Consider the following 23,965-nt stretch of genomic DNA (forward strand, 5'->3'; position numbering starts at 1 on the left):
TCTCTCCCACTCAGTTCACAGCTTTGATTTATTTGATTTTAATGCGAGCTGAATCCGTTTACGAGGACATTAATTGTTTACCAAGATCCTAGCTTCTCTTTTTTTTTTACAAGATCTTCCTCTGAAAATGTATTTACTTAGAGGCTTTTAAAATGGCGCCGAGCCGGCTGGATTCTCCAGTAACAATGATTATTTTCTTAATCTCCTTGTTAAACGCCACAGAATTCTAAAACTTCAAAGGAGTGTCTTATCACCCTGCTTCACAATCGGCCAGCAGAAACTTTTTAATTAGTTTCATTTTTACAAGACTTCCTTTCTCTCATTAATCTTGCTTATCTGGAATTTAAATGGTGATGAATCTGCTGAACTGTCTTGTTACAATGCTTATTTTCTGAAATCCTTGGTAAAGTTTTGCCAAGCCTCAAATTTCAAAATAAAGTGAGAAATTCAGCATCTTTTCTTATAGCTGCACAGTCAGCCAGCAGAGTTTTATTAACTGCTGGAAGATAAAATTTGGAATGGTCTCAAAACCAAATCTTAATCTGAAACCGTCGCTCTCTATTCCCAGGGGCACATCCCCAGTGCCTGGCACAAGGTTGAAGCCTCCGCTCCCTATGCCCCCTGCTGGAGATTTGTTAATGAAAGAATTCTTGAGTGAATTAAGTGTGTCTCTCAATGCTCAGACAATTAAAATGTAAGATAAACTTAGAGATCTTAAAGAGGAGATAAAACAGGAGATAAAACAGGAGGGAAAAGAAGAAATAAAAGAAATAAAGGGGGAAATAAAAGAACTTAAACAGGAGTTGTATGATAAAATCGATGCCAGGGTCATTAAAATTAAAGATGAAATGCTGGGACTTGTAACTGTATTGACAGAACATGTTTCCGGAATTGAAGATAGTCTAGAGGATTTTAATGAGGCTAATACCAACTTGACATTGAAAACAGAGGTGGTGGAACAAAAAGTTGAAAATGCTGAAAAAGAAATTATTATGATACAGTATAGACAAATGGAATTGGCATTAAGAGTAAGGGGGCTGCGTGAGGAGAAACAGGAGAACCTGAAACAGATCCTATCAGAAGCCTTTGACCGCCTGGTGGGAAGACCAGGGACTACGCTTGACTGGCAGATCGACAAAGTTTATCGCGTTAACTCCTGGGTGGCAACCAAAAACAGCTTCCTCGAGACATCGTTATATACTTCACTACAAGAGAGCTCAAAAACATGGTACTACAAGAGTCTTATAACACTAAGCTCCAAATTGGCGGTCAAGACCTGATTGTTTTGAAAGAGATACCACCTCAAATGTTAAGAGCCAGGAGAGACTACGCTTTTTTAGTCGAAGAACTCAGAAACCGTCAGATACAGTATAGATGGGACGCACCATTTGGCATTATACTTACATTTGATAGGCAAAGATATTGCCTCAACTCTGTATGGAAAGCCCGAGATTTTTACCATAATATTTTGAAGGCTGGATATCCTGCATCATCTGGACCTGGAGAAAGACCACAAGAAGTACAGGACAGACAGCAAACTACACAACTATCAGATAAGATAGAGCATCTCTCTCTTCTAGAAGCGCAAGGTGTTATGGAACAAAGACCTAGCCGTATGATTACTAGATGAATGGAGAAACAAGCTAAAAGGCAACAACCTCAACAATCACCGGCCATCGATCAAGGAGCTACTATAACAAGTCTGGAAGCAGTGGGAGGAGCTAGGCCTAAGGTTAAACAGGCCATGCAGGAAGCTCTAAAAATGCTTCAGCAAACCAAAGATGACAACTAAGATCTTAACATGGAATGTCAATGGATTGAATTCCCCACAGAAGAGAAAGAAAATACTTCACTATCTCAAACAGTTTAAGAATGACATAATTTGTTTGCAAGAAACTCATATCAAATCAACTGATCAAAAATATCTGATTAACTCACAACTTGGTCAACATTTTATAGCTTCCGCTATGGAAAAGAAGAATGGTATAGTTGTATACTTAAGAAAAGACATGAAAGCTGAATTAATTGAAGCAGATCCCTTCAGAAGATATATCGTGTTAGACCTAATCCTAGAAGGGAAAAAGACATTACTTTTGGGAATTTATGCTCCTAAACAACAGCAAGATGGATTCTATAGAAATCTTTATGCCAAATTAGTACAGTGGGACTATAGGTCCTGTATACTATTGGGTGATTGGAATGGTGTGATAGACACTAAGAGAGATAAGAAGATTTCTCGACCAAATACTAAGATGCGAGCAAAGCTACCCAAACCTTTTTTTGACATGATGGACGACTTTGAATTGAGAGATATTTGGCGAGAAAGAAATGCAGAGGAATATGATTTCACTTTCTTCTCTGATAGACATCAATCCCTTTCAAGGATTGATTTTATACTAATCACTAATGATTTGCTTTCTAGGGTCAGGAAGACAAAGATTGCGGCTAGGGTCCTTTCGGATCATAACCCAGTTTGGATGGAGTTGGGAAGGGTAGTGCAGGCAAGAAGGTCTTGGAGATTGAATGAAAACTTATTTAGATATGAAAAGTATATTAATGATTGTAAAAAATTGTTATCTGAATATTTTGTTTTGAATATGAATAAGGGTACATCTATGGAATTCGTATGGGATGCAAGCAAAGCGTATATGAGAGGAGTGCTGATGAATATAAATAAAACACATAGATATAAACAAGGGCTAAAACGAACAGAATTGGAAGAGGAAATTAAGAGAAAAGAGTTGGAGTTAACAATGAATCCAGGCGATACAAAGGTTAAGGAAGCTATCACCATATTAAAATCTCAATTTGACATGTTGATCTCTGACCAGGTAGCCACTAATTTATTATATGCAAAACACAATACCTTTTGTAATGCAAACAAACCTGGCAGATGGTTAGCTTATCAGATGAGGAAAAAAAGGAAAACTCGAAATATATCTAAACTGATTTACAGAGGGAAGGAGGTGTTTCAACAGAAAGAGATTCAAAAGGCATTTCGAGAATTTTTTACAGAATTGTATAAAGGGGATAAAATTAATGGTCTAGATATAGACAAATATTTAGATAAAGAAAAAATACCTTCAGTTAGAGAAGAGCACAGGCAAAAATTGAATCAACCAATAACCTTGGGGAAAATTTTGCAGGTAATTAAGTAATTAAAGTTAGGGAAAGCACCAGGTACAGACGGTTTGACAGCGGTTTACTATAAAAATTTACAGTTAGAAATGGTAGAACCTCTTAGAGAATTATTTAATAAGATTCAAATGGAAGGTAAAGTGCCTCCATCTTGGAAGACAGCGTTTATATCTTTGATGCCCAAAGAAGATCAAGATACTACCCAACCAAAAAATTATAGACCTATTTCATTACTTAATGTAGATTATAAAATTTTTACTAAAATACTAGCAAATAGGTTAATTCTGGTTATTCAACAATTGATACACACTGACCAAACAGGTTTTATACAGGGGAGACAGATGAAAAGTAATGTCAGATTAATTATTAATGCATTAGAATATTTGGGAAAGAACAACCAGATCCCTGCTGCGTTTATATTCTTGGATGCTGAGAAGGCCTTTGATTGAGTTAATTGGCAATTTCTGTTGAAGATATTGCAAAAAATGCAGATAGGAGATAATTTTTTACAGTCAATTAAAGCAATATACCAACAGCAAACAGCACAAATTATAGTCAATGGAAGTTTAACAGACTCTTTTCAAATTGGAAAAGGTACCAGACAGGGCTGTCCTTTGTCCCCGCTATTGTTTATTATAACTTTGGAAGTATTGTTGAATAAAATACGGGGCTTGGATGGTCTAAAAGGGATCAAGATTAGGCAGCAAGAATACAGAGTGCACACTTTTGCAGATGATTTGGTCATAATATTGGAACAACTGCAGGAATCCAGTATGGTTTTAATGAATACGATTAATCAATATGGTCAAGTATCTGGCTTTAAAATAAATTTAGGAAAGACCAAAATATTAGCTATAAATATGAATACTAAACAAAAGGAAGAACTAGGAGGGATGCTAGGATGTGAGGTAGTCAAAAAAGTCAAATATCTTGGAGTCAATATTTTAACCTCAAACGGGAAATTATATAAGCATAATTATGAACCACTTTGGCATAGTATACAGATGGAGATGAAAAAATGGAAGAAATTGCACTTATCTTTGCTGGGTAGGATAGCGGCAGTGAAAATGAACATTTTACCAAAATTTTTATTTCTCTTCCAAATGTTACCTATACTTACAAAAGATGCGAATCTTTTAGAATGGCAGAAGGGTATCAACAAATTTGTATGGGCAGGAAAGAAGCCGAGGGTAAAGATGAAAATAATGCAAGATGTACGTGAGAGAGGAGGATTGAAATTACCTAACCTAAAATTATATTACGATGCAGTGGCGCTATCTGTAATTAGTGATTAGACTCATTTAACTAATGATAGAATACTGAATATCGAGGGACACGATCTGGTATATGATTGGCATGCTTAACGGTTATTCAACAAAAAATTGGATAAGAAGTTTAAAAGTCATATTTTAAGAAATGCTTTACTGCGGGTCTGGAAAAAATACCAATATAAATTAAATGACAAGATACCCATGTGGGCAATTCCTAGACATGCAATTGAAAATATGAACATATTACAAAAACAGGATAGAACTACCTATAGACAGCTTCTCATTTTGGAAAGGGGGGTATTACAACTAAAATCTTTAGAGATATTAAAAGAGGAGAAGGTAGTTCAAACATGGTTCCAGTATGGGCAATTACAGGCCAGGTGGAAAATAGATCAAAAAATTGGTTTTATCCAAGCTGAAGATAATTTGTTTAAACAAATAAGAGATCAAAGCTTAATGCATATAAAGAGGATATATAATGTATTAATACAGATGGATTCGGAAACAGAATTATTTAAAGATTGTATGATAAAGTGGGCTCAAAATATTGAAGAATCAATAATGTTGGATACATGGGAAAGAATATGGGTAACAAATGTGAAATTCACACAAGCTCAAAACCTGAGAGAAATTTTTTATAAGATGTTCTATAGATGGCATTTAGATCCTAAAAAGCTGGCTTCTATGTATCCGAATGTACAGCCTAAATGTTGGAAGTGTGGTTCTCTCGATGCTACATATCATCATATATGGTGGACCTGCCAAAAGGTTAAGGCATTCTGGATAAAAATATGGTGGATTATGCAAAATATCTTTAAAAGAAGGATAAAGTTTACTCCTCAGTTATTCTTACTAGGTATATGTACTGACTTTACAGTGGTAGAGACTAACTTGATTCTGCACCTAATAACGGCAGCAAGACTGTTGGTGGCGCAATACTGGAAGAAGGAAGACCTGCCTACAACTCAAGAATGGACATTGAAAGTTACAAACTTAGCCGAGATGGCTAAAATATCGGCATATCTTAAAGATCACTCAAATGAGAGATATAAACGAGACTGGAAAAAATGGATTGATTATATACAAAATAAATACGGGACCAAGAAATTCCAGTTAGCCTATGCTTAAGATCAGAAATGATTTAAATTGTTTAAAGTTAGCTTAGCAAGAAGAAGCTAAGATCAATGTAGAGATGTCATTAATTTCTTTATTTCTTTTTTCTCAATAGATTTTAGACTGTGTTTGTTAAAAATCCATACCGTGTACGGGTTCTGGGAAGTCAGGGGGGAAGGAGGAGGGGGGTTGGGGGGAGGGTGGAGGGAGGGAGGGGTATACATTAGGCTAGACAAGAATTTGGTGGTAAACTAGAACTATTTTGACACACAAAAAATTGTACTCCGATGTCTTACTGATTGAGGAATGATGAAATGTTTGTTTTAAAAGAAATAAAACTTTTGAACCTAAAAAAAAACAACTACCTTCTTTAATTCTTTTTTCCCCTTACCATATGAATTTAGAAATATCTTTTTTGAATCCCTGCAGAGATACTTTTTTGTTTTCCAAGGTTTTCCATAAGTGGTTTGACATTGCCCTTTTTTAGAATTTAGTGTGTGTGACTGGCTCAGGGTGAGTTGGTGCCTAAGGTTAGACTAGAACTTATGGATTCCTGGTTTCTAGGAGTTCTGGTACCTTAATCACTATCCCACACATGTCTATCCTTAAATGCAGCAAGTCAGGTCACCTCTACACAAAAGTTTTAGCATTTCTCCTGCTATATTTAAGTTTTCAGAAACCAACTGCAATCCTCCCTTCACTTTAATCTATAGCTGGGTAAGTACAGTAAAGAGACGGGCAGTCAGAAATTCTGTCTGTAGCTGCTGAATCAATTATATTCTGTACTTTCTGTGTTTAGCTAGAGATATATATCACAGGGTATGACCGCTTCAAGGAAGCCGGTCTTTCCAAATCTTCACAATTGTAGACTTCTTTTTGTGATTGATAATATTTATGAAAAGGAAAGGAAGGAAAGCCAGAAATTCTTCAAGAAAAGGATTGTTGTTCCTACCTTTGCCCTTTGCAGACTCTCTTTTTGATGAAAACACTTCTCTAAAGGATATTCTACCCAACCCCAACATGTTTAATGGAAATAATTCAAGTATGACCCAAGGGTGTTTTGACTCATTCTGGTCTAAGTTAGTTGTTGCCAACATGTTTCCATGATGGTATCAAATATGCACCAAAGGAACTCTGTTTTATCTGGACAGTTTCAAATGTGCTGCCAATCACTTCTGAATGATTACTATAATCCTGCTGCCAATTTCATTTATTAGGATTCGAGATGCCGGTTAGCTCATTTTGTATGGCTGATGACCTGCAAAGCTTCAAGGTTGTTTCATTGTCAATGGCCTATGTTAACATGATACTTCTTGCCCATAGCTTCTTCAGTTATAACCCAATTTTCAGAATTCTCTATGATCCACTAAAGCTAAGTATACCAGCTGGGTCTGTAGACCATACAAAGTTAAAAGGCAAAAGGAGTAATTTGTGGCTCGCAAGTAAAGCTGAGGATATATGGGAAGGCAAAACTCAGGTTGATTTGGGATAGTGTTTTATTTTGTTTTGTTTTTCAGAATAGTAGTTATGTCATCTGCCTGAGGCTAATTTAAATCTACTCCTTTTTCTGGGAAGTGAATCAAGCTTTCAACTTGTACTTTATTTGCAGCAGATTCCATGAGGGAAGAAAGAAGAAATAATGAATCCCCCCCCCTTTTTTTTTAAATCCTGAGGGAGTTCCTATTTTATGCTAACAATCTAACCTTTCTTGGCAAATTTATTTTCATTTTAAGCTCTTTAAACAGATAATGATATTCTGAAAAAAAATAGGATGGCAGGCCATCATATTAAAAGAAACAGATACAGATTTCTTTGGGCCACACTTTGGATTAGGACCCTAACTGCATTTTCTATCCAAAGAAATGTTTATAAATTCTTTATATTGATTATTATTTCCCATCTCACCACTCAGGGCAGCCTACAAATAAATACATTTTACACAAATATATCATATCCTTCCTCCAAGGAGTGTAAAAAATAGCAAAGTGAAGGGCCCTGATTTGTTTTTCCTTGGAATAATAATAGACAACTTAAGCACACCTTATGAAACAGTAAATAAATTTGTGTGCCTTGTGTAAATTCAGCAGCTGAATGGGGAAAAAATATCTCCATGGCTTTTCGGAGTAGCTGAAACATCCCCCATGTTGTTACAGTTTTATTCAGCAGATTAAATCCTTCATTATATAAACAACTGATAAGATTTAATCTTTAGTGGTTGATGTATTTTTAAACCCATGTGTGATTAAGGAAGTGCTTTTCCCCTAGAAGTAGCTAGTTTTGATAGGAGGACTTGAATTATTCTACTCATGTGATAAAATGCTTACTGTCAGTTTAAAATTTCACTACTTTTTCTTTAACTTTCTTCAGTTATAAATCTGTAAAACTGCATAATACCAATTAAGAAGGATTGGGTAGGGGGAAGCAAATTGAGATACCAGACATCAGGAAAAAAAGAACACACTTGGCAGAAATCAGAATTCTATCCCTCCCTCCCTCCCTCCCTCTCTCACACACACAGTGTGTGCCTGTGTGTCTCTGGTGATTTAATTATAGGAATTAAAGGAAGTTTAGGGAAACTTTTTCACTGACATCATTTAGCAAGCTTTAGAATTTCACTTATGGGAAAGATATAAAAGAATTTTCTTCAATACCTTCTTAAGATACAAAATTACATTACCATTGCCCTTCACCATAATGGCTTGGAATAATAGAAATAATTGTCCAATACATATAAAACCTATAAGGTTAATTATCATGTTTACTTAGAAGCAAAATAATATGTTCTACATCAGGAATACATACTATCTATAACAAGAATTACTCAAAAATTTATATTCTTTCATACTATTGAAATCTTGGAGAATGGATAGTACCACTAGGTGATTTCTATGCACCAAATCAGATAGAACTTTGAATGAGATCTTGCTAAATGCCATCAGATGCATATGAAAAAACATTAAATGCTTGAAATATTTAAAACCTAAGGACTCTATAGCAGTTTTACAGCTTTTATCATCACAGCAGGGTGATTCTGAATGGAAGAGGCAGACACAATCCATTAAATACCAAAACATTTTCAACTTATTTTGCAACAAATCCTTCCTGATAGAGTGAACGGAAGGTGTAAAATCCCACAATGCTAAATAGTTCACCAGAGAGGAAAACAGTAGGATTTTTCAAGGGTTTCAAGAAAGTATTAATGGCATCTTATAGAAACTCTTCCAGAGATCTGGATGGCTCCCACCCCAGTGACGTTCAGGAAGTTATTAAAACATTGGCTCTATTCCCAGATTTGGGGGCAAGGTGATTGTTAAGCTCCTGACAGATGGACTTTCCTGCTTTATATGTTTGTCTTCAGTCCACTCTGTTGTTTTGTATTTCGTTTTCCTTTTCAATTATAAGCTACCCAGAGTCAGTGGGTGTTAGGTGGCCTATAAATTGTATTTATAACTTATTAAAATAAAATGTAAAAAAATACTAAATTGTTTGTTTAGTCCTCAAATATCAAGGAAGATCACTATAAACTCAAATATCTATATAGAATCATGCATCCATAGAGTTGGAAGGTCCTTAAAGCTTGTCTAGTTCAAGCCCTTGATACTGCAGGATTTACTATAGAATATTTTACAGACAACCATTCTGTCTCTGTCTGAAGGAGAATTCACCATTTGGAGTAGCAGTTTCGTGCTTCTTCAATCTAAAGCAATAACCCCAGGTTTTAACCTGCTGGATCCAGTCCTCAATAAATTGCTTACTTAGTTGATTGATGACTATAGAGACTCTCGGTCATCCAGGTCATGGTTGTCCCAAAGGTCCCTTTTCAAAAAGCAACTGGACTTTCTTTGTTTTTCCTTGAAGTGGTTTTGCTTCTCATTCAAGAAGCTTCTTCAGTTCTGATTGAGTGGTGGAGAATGAAAGGATTGATATTCCTTGCAGTCACCTTGGTGTTACCACTTTCTCCAAGTCCTAATTAATTAAGTCCACTTCCTCTTCTAGGTGAAAACCTTTCAGAAACTTGAGACTATTATCATCTTAAACATCTCGTCTGTGGGCTACATATATTCAAATTCTTTAACTGTTTTACCAAGGGTTTGGTTTCCAGACCACTTTAAGCCTGAAACAACAAAAGTTGTCTACTTTTAATTGCTTGGTCCACTAGACTGGGTCCTTCCTTGTGTGGGAAACGAAAATATAGCCTATTTATCTATTAGCATCAATAAGGCCGAAGTGGAAAAAGCAAGCCCTAAAAAGCTACATGAACCAAAGTTTTAGATAGAAAGATTTCAAAGTGTATCAAAACTAATCCCGCTGAGCCATTGCTGTGAAATGTGATTTTGCAAAGTATGTAGTTTTGAAATATATTTCAACATAGAAGGACAAAACCACAAGAAATAAGGAACTGAAAGTAGCCGATGGAGAGAGGTTTGAGATGTACATGGGTATAAGTGGAGACTGTCTGTCAGTAAGAAAGAACAAGGAAGTAAATTGTGAAATGCGTGCAGAAAAGTATAAAAGAAATGTCTTGGGATGAGTTCAGGGCCACTGGCTACCGCTACTCCTTCCTGGACTCAGCTATGTCAGTGGACCTCATTGCAATGGGTTATTGATATAAGTTGTGTTATGATGGGTGTTCATGTTCCAAATTGCTCATGAAAGAAACCTCTGAATCTTAAAGAAAGAATTATTATTTGTGTTGCTGTTTTTTATTGGAATATATTTACGACACTTGGTTTCCTTCTTCAGTTGTTAAGCAACTACAATCTCCCACCTGTCTTATCTTATTATTTTCTAGCAGCATCTCTTCATCCTTTTCTTCAAGGTCACCTGTTACATTATTATTTTTTTGACTGTGATACCTAAATGTAGCACTCCAAGGGGAGAACAGAGCCTGAACAAGGCAGGGTAGAATAGAACAGTTGCTCCCCATTAGATTGACTCTATACTCCTGTAAATGTCCCTCATGTTAGCAGCTAATCATTTAGTAACTGCATCACATTGCTGGCTCATGGTTAACTTGTGACTGAAGGGAATCCCTTTAATATGAATTATTGCAAAGCCAGATCACTTCTGTAGCCTAGTTCTCAATTTACAACCACAACCGGGATTAGAATTTTGGTTGCTAACACCGCAAATGGCAACCACATGAATCTGAGACACTGCAACTTTCATAAACACATGCTAGTTGCCAAGCATCCAAATTCTGATCCTATGAATTTGGAGATGCTGTCATGGTCGTTGGTCTGAGGACTCCTAAGTTTAACAGCTTTCAACGCTGTTGTAATATCAAACAGTTGATAAATGTATGGTTTTCATTCAAGGTTTACCTCTATATGTTCCTCACATTTCACCTTCCCAGCTGCAAATCTTTGCATTTCTTTCCACTAAATTCCATCTTATTCCATCCCTTTTAAGATCTTTTTGAATCTTCCCCTTTTATCTGAAACTATTAACCACTCCTCCTAACTTTCTGCATCTTGAAACTCTATCAGCATTTCTTCAACTACCTTTTTCGAGACATTATTGAAAACATTGAAAAACATGAGGTCCAGGATACATCCCTGTGCAAAGAATATCCACACATTGTAGTCAAAAAAAGTAATTTTGGCAATCATGATGGTGCCATCAAAAGTCTTCTAGGTGTTTTTTTTTAAGTATGTTGCATATGCAAATAAAAAATGTGCAGAGCACTGATATCATGGTCCAAATTTTTACTTTTGAAAAACCATATTTTGGGGATACCCTTCTCCCTGTGGCATTCGATTTCCTGGTTTTGTTTAAAGTTAAAGGTACCATTAATAAGTACTATTCAAGTATTATCACTCATTCAACGTAATGTAATGTAACCAATATGTTATCAATTTATTAAGGAAAACTCCACCAAAGGGAGTTATAGCAATAGCAATAGCAGTTAGACTTATATACCACTTCATAGGGCTTTCAGCCCTCTCTAAGTGTTTCACAGAGTCAGCATATTGCCCCCACAGTCTGGGTCCTCATTTCACCCACCTCGGAAGGATGGAAGGCTGAGTCAACCTTGAGCCGGTGAGATTTGAACTGCCGAACTGCAGATAGCAGTCAGCCGTGGCCTGCGGTACTGCACTCTAATCACTGCGCCACCTCGGCTCTTAGCTTAGATACAACAGATCTTTATCATTCTCTATAGACACACTCTGCTATTTTATTCTATGAAAAGCTCTTTCGTTCCTAAAACAAATTATTTGTGGTTTTGTGTTGGGTGCATACATATGTATGTGTGTGGATGTGTGTGTGTTTTATTTTAATTTTTAATATATTCATTAATAATTTGCAAGAGGAAAATTATACCAGAAAAAAGCATAATTTACATACCTGAAATTATCTGACAGGTAAATAGAAAGAGAAAATTTATTTCTTCTGGCTTTTTTGTTTCAGACTAAAATGATGTGTTGGATTATCCCACACCACTTCAAAATTTACAAGTCTATTTTAGGAACATCTAGTCCCATAAGGAACAGAACTATGCATTCACATACACACACCAACAGACATTCTGAAGAAAAAAAAATGTTTCCAGTCTATTAGGAACTCATCGCCAAAAGACTTTTTAAAAAGAAAATAGCGAGGGTCAAAAATGCTCCCTCAACATTTCAAAATTAATTAATTTCCACCAGGAAATGATGTTCCAATTACAATTCCCAGGCCCTGGCTTTTGCAGGGCAAACTATAGGGTGTTTGGAAAGCATAGAAAATGGAACTGTATAGGGAACAATGGTTCCCCTGTTTTTGGCAGTTTTATTTATTGGAAATTATAGCAGGAAGAAAAAAGACTAAATAAGTCTTAAGTGTGTCATTATTATGTCATCCGTAGCTGAGTTGTGCTGTGTAGCTGCAATCTGCTATTTTGTAAACTGAGCTGTCAAGCACTTGTTATTTTAAAGCTGGGATTTGTCAGTTTTTCCTGATGGGGCAGCAGCTCCGTTTCTCGGTGATTCATGACTGGCTGTGAGACAGAGGAAATTTGTGTCTGCACTAATCTAAACACAGTATAAATGGAACATAGACACAGTGCTGAAAGAAGAAAATGGACTAGCCTCAATGCACCCTAAGTGTGCCTCCCCAAACCCTACAAATAATAATGATTAAAAACCTTTTAAAAGTTTAGCAAACCTCTCCCCTCTCCAAGTGAAAGAAATTGCATCCTAGAAAAAATAAAAATTCTCAAAAACAACCATCCTTAACCCACCCCGCAAACTAACTGCAGTGATTTTTTAATAGACTACAATGTCAACCCAATTTAGGGAGGCAGAAACAGGATATTCTCCAAACCATTTACTTTAGAGTAGTCCCACTGGAGTTTAGCCTTGAATGTATTGAAATAACAGCCCACATATGCATTTCTAGGACATCTGTAGATTCCATTTAAAATATATGTGCAACTCTACTTTTGGAACATTTGTTTTTAAGAAAGGAAAGGGTCATTCAGAAGAATTTTTTTCCTTTCCTGTGCTCTGTAACAAGCCATAAAAGGCATGGATATTCATTCAGTTGGGAGGAAAACAGGCCCTGTTCTGGAAATGTAAATTATAATTTAACAAGGCACTGAGAGAAAACATGGATGTATGGTGTGAAAAGATGGCAGATTTATACTTCTAAACTGGTCCACCATTTTGGAAATATTTTTCAAAATATTTTAAAGGATTTAAAGGATGCCTGAACCAGTCTGAACCAGCTCTGAAGAAGACCATATTTCAGGTCCCATTACATTTTGAAGCAGTGACATTTTGAAGCAATAACTAGCTTCTTCTTTAGACGATATTTCCCATGATAAAAAGTAGTTCTACCTTTTTGAGTCAATGAGCACATGTAGAATTGTGAAATGTTGCCATTATTTAAAAAAAAAAAAACACCACACCACAAGATGGCTGTGGGGAGATAGCTATGGTCTGAAGTCATTAAGGAAAAAAAATTCGTAACATAGAGAAGGGTACAAAAGATCAAACAAAAATCACAGAAACCAGTGCAAACATTTAGGCACAATGGAAAGTGATAATAGTTGTAATTTCCACTTTAACCTGATTCATCTTTTTCAGCAGCTATTTCATTATGACTAATGCAGGAGCTAACATTGAATTTCACCAATCATGCCAAATTGTTTGTACATATTAATTGGTAATGAATGTTCAATCACCTTGTAATGATGTCATTACAAGATTGCAATTAGAGTAGGAAATGTTAGAAAAGAATGTTGTCTTTTATTTTAAAAAAAGCCTACCAAGGAAATTACTTATAAATATCATTGTGGTACAGTACAAATTATCAAAAAGGCCAGTGGTGGGATGCTGCCGGTTTAACAACTGGTTCAGTGAGCATGTGCAGGCACCTAAAGCGCTTGCATGCAGTGCTGAAAATGGAGCATTTAGAAGCTTAGCTACTTACCTTCCAAGTCAGCAATGATAAGTAGAATAGAAAGGGGGGGGGGATTAGATGTGCCACGTGATTGAGATGAGCTAGAAAGCAGGAAATAAAGGACAGGAAAGGGCGGGGGCTGGTGGGCCAGGCCAACTAATCACTGGAGCTACCGGTTTGCCCAAACTGGCTGAATACCACCTCCGAAGAAGACCATATTTCAGGTCCCATTACATTTTGAAGAAGTCTGTAAGACTCCAAACTAGCATATTTCATTTTAATCTATCTCACAAATGTTTTAGAAAAATAAAACATATAGGCTCACTGGCCCCAAGAGCAAAATGCAATGACACCCAATAAGTGTTTACACCTCACATAAACACCAACAGAAGAGAATATTTGTAGCTCAGGGTTGAACTGTGGAGTCCTTGGTGCTCACTGAGCTTTGGTGTTTGTTTTTTCTTATCCTCCAAGGTAACACCATCAGGAACATAGAGATAAACAACATCTACATACTCTTCAAAAGAGGCAACCAAAAAGCTAAAAGTTACCACTTCATCAGCAATTAATACCCAGATAAGCAGAGATTAACCCAATATTAATACTGAACCAGCAATCAAGCAGTAAATAATACCCAGTAACCAATAGCCCAACTACTACCTTAGACAAACAATCCAAATAACAGCTAAATCAAAGACCCACCAAGAACACTGCCACAAAACAGTGGAAGGGCAAGTCCATAGTATATAAAAAGAGAGCAAACCCCACTCTCTCCTAGCACTAACGATGTTACTTACTTAGGTAATGAAATGTCTGCAAAGAAAAGAACACCAAAGTCTTGCATTCCTACATCCAACAAAACAATGCATTTACATGTGTCATCATTGGATGTTCTTTCATCACCTTGTATCATACAGATCCCTATGCATGTGCTGGCATGTTAGGAAAATTTAATACACTTCTTGAGTTGGAGAGAAGATGGGTTGTAAATGTAAATGGTGGTGATAAGTCCAAGGAAAGAAATTTTCCAATTTGTACTTCAGCCTCAGTGAATAAAATGGACAGCATCTACTTTCATGTGTCATTAGGCTATGCTGCCTTTGCTCTAAATGAATGAAAGAAGAGCAAGGTGATGTTCAAAGTGACACTAACATAAAGCCTTCTCATAGACAATGGAACATCTGACAACCTTGCACAGAGATCCGTCTAGACCAGGGGTCCTCAAACTTATTGAACCGGGGGCCGATTCACAATCCTTCACACTGTTGTGGGAACAAGACTGGCTGGGTGGGCATAGATAGGTGGTCAAGTAACCAGGTGGGCGTGGCTAGGTGGTGGCCAATTTAGCAGTCCATTTTGCCTTTCTCCTTGCTGTACTTGCTCAACCCAAGGAATCTATTTACTTAAGACCCCACCCCCAAAGGGGAAAATAGCGCAAACTTTCTTGCCACTTGCCTAACATCATTACAGCAGCAGCTTCAGGCTCCTTAAAATAGGCCACTAAAAAAAAGAATAAAACAAACAGGATTTCCTTCAAAATAACACCTGATCATATGTTTCAGATGACCACACAATAAACCAGACTGAGAACTGCCCCAATTAAGTCTGCAACTAAAACCCCAAGAAGGGCATTGAGATACATTGGAAGAAGGCAGAAGAAGGTGAGAATCAACATGCACTTGCACACACACACACACACACACACACACACACTCCAATGGTGAATTAAAGAGGGGTAATGATCTCTCAGAATGTTGGGGGCTGGACTATAGTTTGAAAAAAACATGAACAAATTCCTATGAACACTGCACATATCTTTATTTGTAGTGCAAAAAAACATGAAATAATACAATATTTAAAATGAAGAACAATTTTAACCAACATAAATATACTACTAATTCAATGGGAAATGTGGGCCTGCTTATTTGGGATAACAGGGCTAAAGATCATGAATATCTACCAAAATTGTTCTGCAATCAATTTGGTGGATATACTTTATATATGGGAAGAATCAAAGCAGTGGATGAATTCTCCTTCAGGCATTATACTGCAGTTGCATTTGAATTAGTGTTAGCCAACTTTAGCTGATTTTGAAAAAGCTGGGAGATATGGAGATATATCCCCCTTCTACCATCTCTCTCTCTCACTCACTCACTCACTCACTCACTCACTCACTCACACACTTTGAAAGCACTATTTTAAAAGCAGCCCCTTCTCTACTCACCCACCGGCGCTGGATCACCTGGCTGTGAAAAACACTTGGAAGTCTGTTTTTAAAGTCTTTTAAAGACTTTTAATGACTTTTAATGTCTTTTAATAAATTTTAAAGACTTTTAATGGATCACATGGCTGTGAAAAACATCTGAAAGGCTGTTTTTAAAGCATTTTTAAAGCACTTCTTTACAAGTTGGCAGCTGCTTTTCATCCCACCATTCTATGAGCTGGATAAGTTTCCCAGGGGATATGAAATTAATGCTCATTTTTTGTTCCAGGATTACCATGCTTTTTACTGTTTAATTTGGCCCTTAGATGTTCTTCTTCAAATCTTATAAAATAGTTAAGGCCAACCCAAAGGTGCTTTTTCTTTGAAGATGTTTTGCTTCTCATCCAAGAAGCTTCTTCAGCTTCTTGGATGAGAAACGAAAATTCTTCAAAGAAAAACCAGAAAGTCCAGTTGCCTCTTGAAAAAGCACCTTTGGGACAACCATGACCTGGATAATTGAAAATCTTCATAGACATTTAGTTAAGGCCAAAGTCATTACTCTAAAATGTAAATCATGATTATGCATTGAATGAAAAGGGTAGTGTAGTCTTATCCATATTGTTCAGCAAATAATATTTTCTCAATACATTATCTCACAGGTAATTAGTGCAAGTCTACTGAGAAGAATGTTTCACAACTTCAATGTGCTTTACTTGCAAAAATGTGGATATAAGTGCAACCAGGATCATAAACCAAAAAGATACTTTGTAGTAAACCAACTCTGCATAGAGTCCAGACCTTCAATATCCCCATAAGACACTGAATCTAACTCTATGCACTTTCCTCATCATGAATTTTTGACCTCATCCTGAAAGCCATTTCTGCTTTCATCTCTCTTTCTGCCTTGTTCCTCCTACTCCATGGTGTTTCCTGGAACACATTCCTGTGTCTAAATTGTAATAGTGATCCTGATACTTTCATCCATTATTGCATGGGGAAATATACAAGACCAGAAGTACATAACTTTTCAGTTGCCAATCCCCCATTTCTTCCAAATTATGGGGGCCATTACTAAGCTTCCTTGACTGAAATAACCACAAAATATTTTATGTTCATGGATGAAATCATCGCAACCAATAAATTCACAGTAGAACAGAGTTGGCTGAACTCTAAAGACAGCCCATGTAATATTTTGCTGGCCTTGTGACGTCATATCCTTTGGCATATGATGGAATGATGAAAATTGTTGGTTAGAGTGGTCAATTTTGGTTAGTGGTACGGGGCATTTTGGGAAGGAGGAGAAGAATAAGCTGGAATGCTTCAATTATCAAACCACCTTTCTCCTAAGAGACATGCATTCCATCTGAATTTTTATTTCCTCAGTATTTTTTTCATCCTTTTAAAATGCAACACATTTTAAAAAAACCAAGAATGACTAGTACCAAGTTTTTGAATCTCTGTACACCTTCCAAACAACTTCACAGTGGAAGTGAATGCTGCAGAATAAGTTGGATTTATACAATTCGATAGGCATTTTCTGCTAGAGTTAAGAGTTGCTTCCAATCTGCATAATTGCAAATAATTAAGGTCTTTGGGGATATAAACACCACACTAATTCACTCATTGCTTCTGCTCCCCTCCTGCATGATGTGCATGCCTTTAACTCAGGAACAATAGCCAAAATTATCATTTGCATTTGTTATTTGCTTGTTATCTGTTTCCTTTGTATGGATGCTAAGTGCATATTTTGAAATCACTTCACTGAATAAAGCAGAGTTATAAAATGTGATGGCAAATTAAAATTAAATCTCACCACAAAAGGAAAGGACTGGGTGTTTGTTTGTTGTTTGTTTAAATCATTTCAGTGGCTAGAATAATTGGACGATAGCCTCAGGGCATCCATTTGGTATATAATTAGGTTATTTCTTCATCATCTCCTCTGTATGTGTTTAATTACAAATTAATCTGAAATTCTCCAGAGAGAGAAGAAAATCAATATAATAATATGGAGAAGGAAGGAAGATCATGTTGTTTTGTTCTGTTTTTAAGAAAATGCATCAAAACACTGAGCAAAATGCCATATCCAACTGGTGAACATTTTCATATTTGTTTACTTCTTGATAAGTCTTCAGGAAGAAGGAGTTATTTGGTTGTTTTTGACCAGCTCATATTCTGGTGACTCATTTTTGACCAGTTCAAGTTCTGGTGACTTATTCCTAGCTAAATGATGGCCATTTTTTGGATCAGCACCTCATCTGACTCACTTGGCTAGAAATCTCAGCCAAGCCTTCATCTCACAGCCTAACCATCTTTGCAGGTTTGCAATGAAGGAAAATGAGAAGATGACCACAAAGACCTTTTTGAAGTAATGAAGACAGTGACAACTACTGTCTTAAAGAGTCCCCTTTACCTGTTTCAAAGTGGCAGCTCCCATAACTTGGTTTAGTTCATAGAACAAAAACTGACTCATGATGAGCAGCCTTCAGAATTTCCATATTGTTTAATCCCTTATATATTTTCTTTGGTACATATAAAATGCACTGTTTTTTTTCCATCTGTCTGTGCTGCATATTTTTTTCCTCTCTTTCATTCACCTTAACCTGATTGAGTCAGTTTCACAATATGAAGTATAAGAGTCTAGTACCAAAATGAGTATAATTATTAATCTCTTCCATTACTCAACCTGCATCCTGAGCTTCTCAATCATTTATCCCTTCTTTGACCTTTCACAGAATAAAAAAGTTGGAAGGGACCTTGAAAGACCCCCTGCCCAAGCAGAAAATCCTATAATATTTCTGACAAATGGTTGTGTCTTCTTAAAAAATTCTTGTTAAAAACCTCCAGTGTTAGACCACTCACAACATCTGGAGGCAAGTAGTTCTACTTAATTGTTCTCACTGACAGGAAATATCTCCCTGATTAGTTTATATCCATTATTTCTTGTCTTGCCTTTTGGTGCTTTGGAAAATAGATTGACCAGCTCTTCTTTTGTGGCAGCCCCTTAGATATTGAAAAATCTCTGAATTCTCTACCGTTGACAGCTGAAGGTAGAAACTGTCTCTTCCAGTTGATTATGATTAAGGTCAAATGATCTCGACTTTCTTTTGGTATGTATTGAGAGTCACTGTATTACAGGAATTGAAATATCCAAATAGAGACTATAATATGGTTTTGAGGCTTCAATCTCTTAATCAGACCTCCTCTATAGCAGTGTTGTTCTTATAAAATAAAGAGATACTCTCGTGGAAATCATCCTGAGCAATCAGAAAAAATAGGATATAAAAGCATAAATATATAAATAAGATTATCTTGTGGCAATGGAGACACAGGAAATTCCTTATATGGCTGCGTGGTTAAGGACCACTGGAAACCTTCCCTCCTTCTGTTTCTGTAACCAGAGGTGGTATTCAGCTGGTTGAACCAGTTCTGGTGTACCGGTAGCAGAAATTTTGAGTAGTTCAGAGAACCGGCAAATATCACCTCTGGCTGCCCCCACCCCCATCATTTCCTGTCCTATATTCCCTTGTTTTTTTGTGCAGCAGAACAGATTGCTGTGGCTCAGCTGAGCTAAAAAAAACAGCTCAGCTCACCAACACTGATAACTGAGTGCGGTCTTTGAGTGCTGTGCATGCTTTGTGTGCATGCATTAGGTGTGCGCACAAATCACATGGGCACACACGAAACACGCTCTGATAGAATCAGTAGGAAAAGATTTGGATTCCCACCACTGTCTGCAATGATATTAATCTAACTCAATAGGAAGTCAGAATTATGCCCCTTCTATGTATATGTACTATCATTTATTTCATATATTGATAAGTTGTGTTTTATGGTATAATAACGATTCTTGATGAGCAAAACTATCACAGATATTCTGGCTGCTGTTGGAATAACTGCTTTGGTAGCTCGGATAAGCAAGCAGTTGAGAAACAAAATCTAATATTTTCCAGGTCTGTTGTCTAACAGGTTAACTGGCTTATTAGGCTGCTTCTTCAAGGAATAAATAATTGATGCAATTATGCAAAAATAATAATGCACAACAGGATCAGAAGCTAGCCAAGATCCCTACAAGAGGCTGAATATGAGAAATTAGACAAATGCAGAGACCTAAAAGCGGAGTCCAGGGTGAATTTAAATGCTATATAAGAATAAGTTGCAAACCCAGCAAAGTTAGATGCCATAATATAATCACGATTTCAGGTTCAGCTTTTCAGAACTAAAAGCTAGACCAATTGCTTACCAATTTTCAGAAACAAAAGTCTTCTTTTAAGATCTTTTTTAGGACTAGATTCTTATTTCTATGGAAACCCATTCTCTAATCACAAACACACATAAGGATGAATATTTTGTAATACACATATCTGAGCTTCAGCCTTAGCCTTGAAGTTAATGCTGTAAGCCTCCAAGAGTCACCATGTGTGAATTGGTAGGCTATGTATTTGTTTAATAAATAAAATAATAAATGTAACGTATGCTGGTTCATCCCCTGATCAATTCCTCCAGAAAAAGCTTGATATTAAGTGTAAGCAGAAAGAATCCTTTTCAGAGTTATGTTAAAGGAAAAAAGTCCTTAACAAGAAGTTGGACAAGAAAATATCCATACTTCCTTCAAACCTATGAATTTAGATTAGTGTGTGGGGCAATTGTAGTCATCAAATTTTCAATCCTGTTTTTTTTTTTAAGAAAAAAATTATACTAACACAGCAGGGGTGGGTTCCAGCTTCTGCTACTGCCAGTTTGCTCAGGGACATGCTTCGTGCACGCGCGCACTTGATTAGTAGTAAAAAATTTACTACTACTAAATTCAGAGGTGGGTTCCTACCAGTTCGCACCTATTTGGTAGAACCGGTTCGTCAAATCTACCAAACCGGTTAGAAGAGGTTCCACCAGTGGACCCGGAAAGCAGGCCACACCTACAGAAGAGGTTCCAAAATTTTTTGAAACCCACCACTGGTCCTTGGATATGATTATTCTACACTATCATGCTCATATTTATAAAACTCAGTGAAAGGTAAGGATGACTACCGGTACTGTGTTTGTGGTGCAATCAGAACATTGCGTGTGTTGAAGTTGTTTTAACACAAACCAAAGATGCCTTTTAAAAAACAAGTTTACATCATATTCTTAAGCATGCCAGTGCTGTGTGTGAGGTAATTTAAGGTGGTTTTGACAAGTGTTGTCGGCACCTTCATATCAGGTCACATGGGTGGCAAGCCACTCCCACAAAGGAGGCCACACTCACAGAGTAGGTTCCAACAATTTTTGAAACCCACCACTGACTAAATTAGTAGTAAAAATGCTTCTGCACAAAAAACAAGATAGTGACACTTACAGTGCCAATAGAACCAACTCGGGGGTGTGGCAGGCCAAGTTACTACCTATTTAGCTGAACCAGTCTGAACCGGTAGGAACCAACCTCCATAACACAGGCATCTTCAATGAAGTTGTAGTGTACATGATACAAATTATGTCAGCTGTGCAATGACACCTTGCAAGTAACAGATAACAATTCTGATTCACAAATTGGCTACCAGTCTCATCCTGATTCGGCACCACCTTAGACTAATAAGGCTCTTCTTACTTCCAAAGCATATACATATTATTATATTTGGGGATTTATGTAACATAACTTCTTGATTTAAAAACAATGAATGGAAGGCAATTCATCAAGTCCTATGACTTGATTCAGTTGTATCACACTTCTTGACAAGGGTGTTCAGATTAAATCACTTGTCATCATGCACACTTCTCTCTGAAGCTTGTCGTTCATGGTTTCATTTCAGTTTTATACTTACTCATGGTGTAATCCAGTTTTCCATAGTTCTAGTCTCTTTTTAAATTATCTGGGTCTTTGCTCTGCCTAAAAGATCAGACTGAAGCGCCCCTCCCTGCCTCAAGCCCCCCCCAAAAAAGATAATGCCTTTCTATTTCAACAAACAGAAGCCAAACAGATTGGTGGTTGAATCTTATTTAAATACTAGTGACAGGACAGCCTCTTCCATAGCACTGGAGGGCAACAGATTAGCTTAGAGGTCATACCGCCAGCCATGTGGCACTCATCACTCTGTCCTTCAACACCTTGATGTCATAACTGGCCCCAGTATCTGCCACCTGAGATGGCTGCCTCATTCTGTCTAATGGTAGGACTAGCACTGGGATAAATCAAGACAAAACCATCCTTGACAGATGTTTATCCAGACATGAAAAAAACCCTACTCTATCCATTAAATTAAACACAATAATCTGTTGATCTTAGCTTAATATAAACATGAATTTCAACTTACTACTGGTTCAGGGCATAGCCATTTTCAATGCACATTGTGAGGAGGGGGGGACTGTAACATTTGATTGGATTTTAAATGAGATGTTTACTTAAAGACTGTTTTGCTATACTGAACAATTAAGGAAAATGTAGTTCCCTATCCAGCAAGAATCATAATGTTTAGACTTCCAAAAGGAAAGTAATCTTAACAAGGGCAGATGTGCATAATCTTGATCTCTGTCCATATGAAAAAAAAAACTGTTTTGCTGGAACAGCTTCCATTAGCAAAAGTTTCAAAATGTGAGAAGATGGCTCTCCTCAAGCAAGTGCTGAGACAGCATTATTATTAGGTCATATTTTAAACCAACCATTTAAGTTTGTATTTTAGTGTCCAGAGAAGTATCCGAAAATCACTGCTTGAAGTTACAGCCCAGGCTATATTTGATATCAGCTGTGAGTTATCTTTTCCTTTTGAAGGCTTTGCAGATCTGCTATAATTCATAATGAATTAAAATGGTATCCAGGTTGGTACTGTGTTTCCCTGAAAATAAAACAGGGTCTTATTTTTTTGACCTCTGAAATAGGCACTTGGGCTTATTTTCAGGGAGGTTTTATTATTTGTGAGGTGCAGAAGCAGTAGTGGGTGTCCATTTTTTATTATCAATTTGCTCGTGCACAATGCTTCTGTGCTTGCGTAAAGGCATCCAGGTGGGTGGGCGGAGCTTCCTGCCACCGCCACTACAGGTTCATCCAATATGGGCTGAACCGGCAGAAACCCACCTCTGTGCTGGAGGCAGCGAGGGTGTTCACCTCATGGCTGCTGCTATGTTGCAATATTTTGGGGGAGGGTTTATTTTAGCGCATGCACTCAAAAGCCCAATTGGGTTTATTATCCGGGGAAGTCTTATTTTCAGGGAAACAGTGTAGTTTATTATTCTTTTTCTGAAGAAGCTACTACCAGTTATGTGGGCTGCTGACCCAGGAAGAGATAGAAAGATTTTGTAGAAACAATTTTTTTTCTTGAAATGGGTCCAACAAAAACCAGAAATGAAAACCTTCTAGTATATTCTACTGCCATTTGAACAGTTTTAACCTATGGATAGAAAGATGAACAACTGATAAAACTTGTTTTTGCTGGTTTTCAAGCCTCATGTTAAAATGAGGAAAGAAGATTTAGTTATTTATTTGCTGTTTCTGGACAGGGATTATTTGAAAACAAATTATACTTGGACATTTAGCAAAATGTTGCTGTTTTCTCTAGAATATTTGAAAGAAATAGTATGAATTAAGTTTACCCACATTTTACTTATTTATTTTATTAAATTTATAGATAACTCATCTTACTGCCAAACACTTCTGTCTTACATTATAAAACAAAAATATAAAATAATTAGAATGTTAGAACTTCAGGTTCAAGTCATCCTGAACCATGAAAGCTGTAGAGTAAATTTGATCTTAAATGAATTTTTCATGGTGCAAAACAGGATATTTAACAAATAATTAGACTGCTATTATAAAGTCACGATTAATGCTGAATTTCTACCCTTTTGAAACAGATTTTAACAATAACAACCCCCCCCCCAGTACTTTATA

The sequence above is a fragment of the Thamnophis elegans genome, chromosome Z (genome assembly GCF_009769535.1).
Source record: "Thamnophis elegans isolate rThaEle1 chromosome Z, rThaEle1.pri, whole genome shotgun sequence".
NCBI lineage: Eukaryota > Metazoa > Chordata > Lepidosauria > Squamata > Colubridae > Thamnophis > Thamnophis elegans.